This window comes from Cricetulus griseus, chromosome 4 (assembly GCF_003668045.3).
Source record: "Cricetulus griseus strain 17A/GY chromosome 4, alternate assembly CriGri-PICRH-1.0, whole genome shotgun sequence".
Taxonomy (NCBI): Eukaryota; Metazoa; Chordata; class Mammalia; order Rodentia; family Cricetidae; genus Cricetulus; species Cricetulus griseus.
In genome coordinates this window covers 131,030,608-131,037,121 of record NC_048597.1, presented here as the reverse complement: position 1 = coordinate 131,037,121, position 6,514 = coordinate 131,030,608, and the positions used below count along the sequence as shown (strand labels likewise).

General features: G+C 37.5%; 1 pseudogene; it reads left to right on the top strand.

The window, feature by feature from the left end:
* Window positions 1–2,726: 2,726 nt before the first annotated feature.
* On the top strand, window positions 2,727–5,912 carry LOC100761299 (annotated as a pseudogene).
* Window positions 5,913–6,514: the final 602 nt, after the last annotated feature.

Here is a 6,514-nt window from a genome sequence, read left to right as displayed (position 1 = left end):
TGTTTATGTTTGTAGATAATGAACAATCAGGTCCATATTTTTAAGATTTATGCAGTTGTACACTTAACTTAATCAGTACATATTTTAGAAACAGTAAGTAAAAACAAATATAAATAAAGTAGAAAATATAAACCTTTTTATATGGATTATATATAATGTGCAAGTAAGTGAGATACTGATTCAAGAGAAACAGACAAAATTATTCCAGAATTGTTTGGCAAATCAAATATAAAGTTAGGACAACAAAGCATTGGGATAGAGGAAGGGAGGGTGGAGAAGAGAGAATAGAAGTGTTCTGGGGGAAGAGCTACTTAGTGAGGAGTCTGGGACTTGTGTAGACCACTATCCCTGACTCATACCTTTCATGGGACATGGGATGAAGCAAGTGGAATTTTGTTTTGGAATTTCATTTTCTTTTATGGTGCTCTCTGTCTCTCTCTTTGTTGGTCTTGCTCTCACTGTAATTTTCTCCCCTCTCTTCTTGTCCTTTCTTCCTCTCCTACATGTTCATCATAAGGATATAATATGTGTAATAAACCTCTATCATTAGGATAAAAACAATGAAAATTAGTTAAATTCATAAGCTATAGAATGTTAGGTTGACTACGTAAGATATGATGGTGGTGCCACTTCTAAAGCCATAACTCTGTGTTTGGGAAATAATCCTCATTTCTTTTTTTTTTTAGGCACAAAATAGCCTTGAGGAGGGGTTTCCAAATCTTACCATGTATAAGAAAGGTCCAAAAGGCTTATTAAAATCAGAGATTCCAGATCAGGATCTGCATATTGTCTTACTCACTGGAAAAGTTCTGAGGCTGGGAATCTATTTTGAATAAACTCAGGTGCTTCTCATTTGCAGCATCCTATGTATAGCCATTGTATAAGCTGCTCAGTGGAAGCCTTGAGCAAGAGGCCTCTTCATGGCTCCCTCTTTCCTCCAGTTCTAAGATGCTCTCTAAACACTTACCCCAAACTCAGAAAAGAAGGGAATTGATTTTTGTTTGAATTATTTTTTAATAAAATAGAAAAACATTTTGAGCAAAACTGAATTATTTTTAACTAAAACATTAATAAAAAGTTATCTCTGCAGATAAGTTGTTGTTTTACTCTGATGTATTCTTTTGGAAATTTCTAATTACAACAGATATTTCATTCTTGAATAACTTTTTTTCATCACAAGCTGTTGAGATGATTTAACAATTTAAAAGCAAATATATAGCTGGCATCCTCAAAAAAGTGTAAATACTTTTGGAAATTAATTCATAAGGTGGCTGAGCCAAAGACTGAAATAAGTGAGCATTGCTCCAGTACCAGGTGAACACTTCCCAAAGATCACGTGCCTTCCTGTAAGATGAGCCTAAATAGAAGAACACCACATTATTAGAAAAATCCTTGACTGCATGGCTATGGGTGGAAGGTTATTTGCTTAATTGCAGTTATGTACCAGTGGCTACATCCCTGAGAAATATGATTCTCCTTGTCTTGCAATTTTAAAATGGGGCACCTGGGACCTTATGAACCCCCCCCACAACATAACAGAATGTGATGGGACTGCTCTTGTGGAACTCTTATCTATATAGCCACTGATGCAGTAATTTCATGAGTGTGAATATCATTCCATAAAAAGGGTTATGGAGACTCACAGTAGTGAAAGAAAAGCAGCTTATTTTATCACTGCATCATCGTGAAATGATAGAAAACAATCTTTATAACTCTGAATTCATGCCCTTTTGCCTTTCCTTATACTGAGATATCAGGAGTAAACAATCTTGTACACTATCTAGATCTTATCTTTTTCTTTGTCGCTAATGTTTGTCCTTTTTCTCAACAACAACGAAAACAGGTGTGTTTATCTCTAAGTTTAATATCCCATTTATTTTGAAACTTATCAGACATCAACTGGAGATCTGTCTCAGCAGTTAAGAGCACCCACTATCTGTCCTTCCAAAGGAGTCCACTTTGATTTCATGGCAGATCACAGCAGCCTGTAATTCCAGTTCTAAGTATCCAGTGCCCCTTTCTTGCCTCTGTAGACACCAGGTGCACAGACATATACATAAAAATAAATGAATTAATAAAATTAAATATATATACATAATCCATACAGACAGATGATTTATCAGCAAACTTGGCTGTTTGCAATTTTCGACTCTAAATTTTGAGTTTGGGTGCAGTGATGTATGTAACTTAGGTTGGGTGGATGGCATTGTGGGGACATCTCTTGAGTTTTGTTGGAAACATTAGCTATTTTGTTGTTTCTTGCTATCATCTTTATAGTCTGATGCATGTGATTACTAGATTAATCATGGAATTTCATCACAAACACCTAAGACAAGGAAAAGAAAGATGTGAGGAGCAGATGAGGTCTTGAGTGAATGTGTGTGGTTCACATGGGCAGTCCATGTCAAGGACCCCAATACTTCAGACCATTGGGAATGGCAAAGCTTCCCTCTGGTACATGTGTAGACATTGTGTACAGAAAATGTCTACCACAATTTCCTCCTCCCTGATGTTAATAGCCTGAGACTTTTCCCTACTCTGATTACCTCAACTTGCCATTTTGTTCATCTGAATGTATTAACTTTGTCTCCTGTCTTAGTTAGGGTTTTATTGCTCTGAAGAGACACCTTTACCACAGCAACTCTTACAAAGGAAAACATTTAATTGGGGCTTGCTTACAGTTCAGAGGTTTATTCTATTATCTTCATAGCAGGAAGTATAGCAGCATGCAGGAAGACACTGTGCTGGAGAGGGTGCTGAGACTTCTACATCTAGATCTGCAGGCAGCAGAAAGAATGAGTGACAGTAGGCCTGGCTTGAGCTTCCAAAGCCTCAAAGCCTATGCTTAGTGACACCTTTCCTCCAAAAGGCTACACCTACTCCAATGATGCCACACCTCCTAATAGTGCCACTCCCTATGTGCCTATGGGGGTCATTTTCTTTCCTCTTATTTTCTTTTCTTTTTTAAAAGAATAACAGGTATTTACTTGAAGAGCACTCACAGAATGAAGGCAAATAGCCACCATAGTCTTCTGCCTCTGGAGGCACAGGATGCTGCCATACTCAGACCACAACCCAAGAGTGAAAGCAAGGCTCCTCCTTTTCCATATAAGGGATCACATCTGGACACTGAAGCCACACCCTAAGGCCAGAACCTCAAATCTTTTGGCAGAACAAGATGCCACTACACTTCCCCCCTTTGTCTAAATAAGAGGGTTTTAAACCTGATACAAAAAGTATATACAATGATAACAAATACCAAGTATAGTACAGGACAAAGAAAGGTAAAAACATATACAAATTTAGAACTACAACCAGCAAGAGCAACATTGAGTAAGAAACGCACACTAAATGTCCAGGCCAAGGGTAATAGCATATTACAGAGATTACTACAAAAGCTGCCCTATTCTGAAAAGTCTAAGTCTTGGACCTAATAAGTACTAGTTAAGATAAAAGATGATATTAGCTGCGACTATCTAGTCTTTAACCACATCAAAGACCTGAGAAGGAAAATAACATTACTTGGGTAAGCAGGAAATGTAAGCAGGTAACTTTCTAAAGGTTCTTTAAATGACAGAAACAATTGGCTACCTGGATAGTCACCTAAGTCTCACAGCAACTTCAGGACAAACAACTTTGCCTAGTATCTGACTGTATGGGGCCATTTTCATTCAAGCCACCATACATCACTTATTTAGATGTATACAATAAATGCTCCAAGTTTCTGAGTTGCTGTTGATATATCTCTGTCTGAGAAACCAGATCTCAGATCCCAGATTTTCTCTATTTCTGTTGTTTCTTGATTTCCAAACAAATTAGTTGAATCCCCAAGCAATGCAGTTTACAGCAGGGAATAACAAAATTAGCAGGCATTAACAGGGTTCCAGTGTTTCTGTTCACTTGTTTAGTACATATAAGGTGGCTCAGGCAGTTTTGAGGATGAAATACAAGATTTTTTCTAACAATGGATAAAACAGCCATGTAATGTAGGTAAGCCAGCATTTTACTGCTCCCCTTCTTATCATCCAGCACCTCCATTCTTTCTGACCCCTCCTACGTTGTATTTCCTGAACCTTAAAGAGGCTATTACCCTTAATTAAGTGCAGTGGGGGGCGGGAAAGGGCATAAAAGTAAGAGGAAGACTCTGGAAGAAAAAGGAACTTTGGGGAGGTAGAAGAGGATAAGACAAGATAATTGTGGTAGCTGATCAAAGGATACTGTGTGGACTTCAAAAAAAAATTTGAGATTCCATTAAGCATATTCACATTGCACAGTAACAAGATATTTGAAGTAATAGTCACCCAAGAATAATAGATGGTCTATTATGTTTAAAAAGTAATAATACTGAATCAAAGCCTGTGCATTTTCTTTTATTCTGAGATTCCTATGTTATGACATGTAAAACTGAGTTCTGCAGCATTTTTTTTTGTGCTACTAGAATTAAAATCTCTGATGGTTGAGACTGAAACACAGAATAATGAGCACAGAATAAGGGGTTGTATGGTAGGAAGACTGGAGAAATACGAGAATGTCTTCCTTTGCATTAGTCTAACAACTGCTGCACACTTTTGAAACCCTGTAACACATGTAAGAGGCAGGAAAATTGATGAGAGCTTGGTAAAGCATAACAGGTTGCAAAAGATAAATCAGAGAAATCTTTTTGGATTTAGTAATATACAGGCAAATAATTGAATATTTACAATCAAAAGTCTATAATTATACCTAGCATCACAATATCGAACAATTGTTTTTGTTTTGTTTTGTTTTGTTTTTTTAAATATATGTTCTAGATTCTGCTTAGGAGCAGACAGGAGAGAGTTGATGCGGAACGGTTGTGTGGCGCTTCACCTCACTCGGCCTACTTAAAGGGGTGCCCTTTGTTGTTCCGCCTTCCGCAAAGTGGGCTCGTGGACCAGTGAGACCCCGAAGAGGTTTTTAGCACTCGGGAGGTCGCGGAAGGCTGCTCCGCGGCTGTAATCATTGCACAAAATGAATATATTGAATTACACCGTAAACGATATGGGTATCGTTTGGATTACCATGAGAAAAAAGAGAAAGAAAGAAAGTCGGGAGGCCCATGAACCTTCAAAGAAGGAAAAAAAAATGATTTGACTGAAGGCTAAGCTCTACCATAAACAGCGCCATTCTGAGAGGATAAAAATGAAAAAGACTATTAAGATGCATGAAAAGAGAAACACCAAACAAAAGAATGATGAGAAGACCCCACAAGGAGCAGTCCCTGCCTATCTGCTGGACAGAGAGGGTCAGTCTAGAGCAAAAGTACTTTCCAAAATGATTAAGCAGAAACGAAAAGAGAAGGTGGGGAAATGGGAAGTCCCTCTACACAAAGTTCGTGCCCAAGGAGAAACAGAATTATTGAAAGTTATTCGAACAGAAAAAAGAAAAAAAGAAGGCATGGAAGAGGATGGTTACTAAAGTCTTCTTTGTTGGTGATGCTTTTACAAGAAAACTGCCTAAATATGAAAGGTTCATTAGGCCAATGGGCCTACCCTTCAAAAAAGACCAGGTCACACATCCTGAGCTGAAAGCTACCTTTTGCCTGCCAATACTTGGTGTGAAAAAGAACCCATCCTCCCCATTGTATACGACTCTGGATGTAATCCCCAAAGGCACAATTACACCTTCAGTATGTGTTTCTTACTTAATGTTGCTCTTGCTGGTTGTAGTTCTAAATTTGTATATGTGAGATAGTTGGGCCTTATGACACAAGAGGCAAGGTTATCTGGGGAAAGTATGCCCAAGTTACCAACAACCCTGAAAATGATGGCTGCATAAATGCAGTCTTGCTGGTTTGATAGTGACTTCTGCTGAAGACCACAGGCCCTTAGGAAAACACCATCACTGTGATCTTTCTGAATACTACCAAGCAGCCTTACCCATGTGAAGTCATGGAGGAGCATCAAATTATAAGGAAAAAGAAAAATAAAAACTGCTCAGTTTTACAGTTAGTCTTTAGTTTGGGGCCCAATGGGCTTATATATTAATAAAATTTAGTGACTGAGTAACAGGCATACAAAAATATGTATGTGAACTAAAAATTGTATGCAGCCACATAGGTCTGTCATTACTGGAAAAGCCACCAGTATAGTTTTAAGTACCCATACAGGTTAATGACCACTTATTTATGCATGAGCTAGGAAATCTAAATTTGTTCAAGTTCTTTCCATCTCATGGACACTAATCCTAAAAAAAAATGGAGCATTTTAAACACAGTTTAAGTTTATAAAATATTACATTAAAAGTACGTAAGAAGGTAAACTACACTGAACAAATCCACAACTTGTAGTTTTTCCATTTGTGATTAGTACTTTATATAGTGCTGCAGTGAACTCAATTGCACTTATACCATTTTCTATATTCTAAAAATAGGAGATGCATTTACACTGCTACCATAATGTTAAAAATTGGTTTAGATAATTCTAGACTATGTACCAGTGCTCTGAGATGCAACACTTAATTAGATTAAATGTCATGATTTGGAGTTATAACTTAA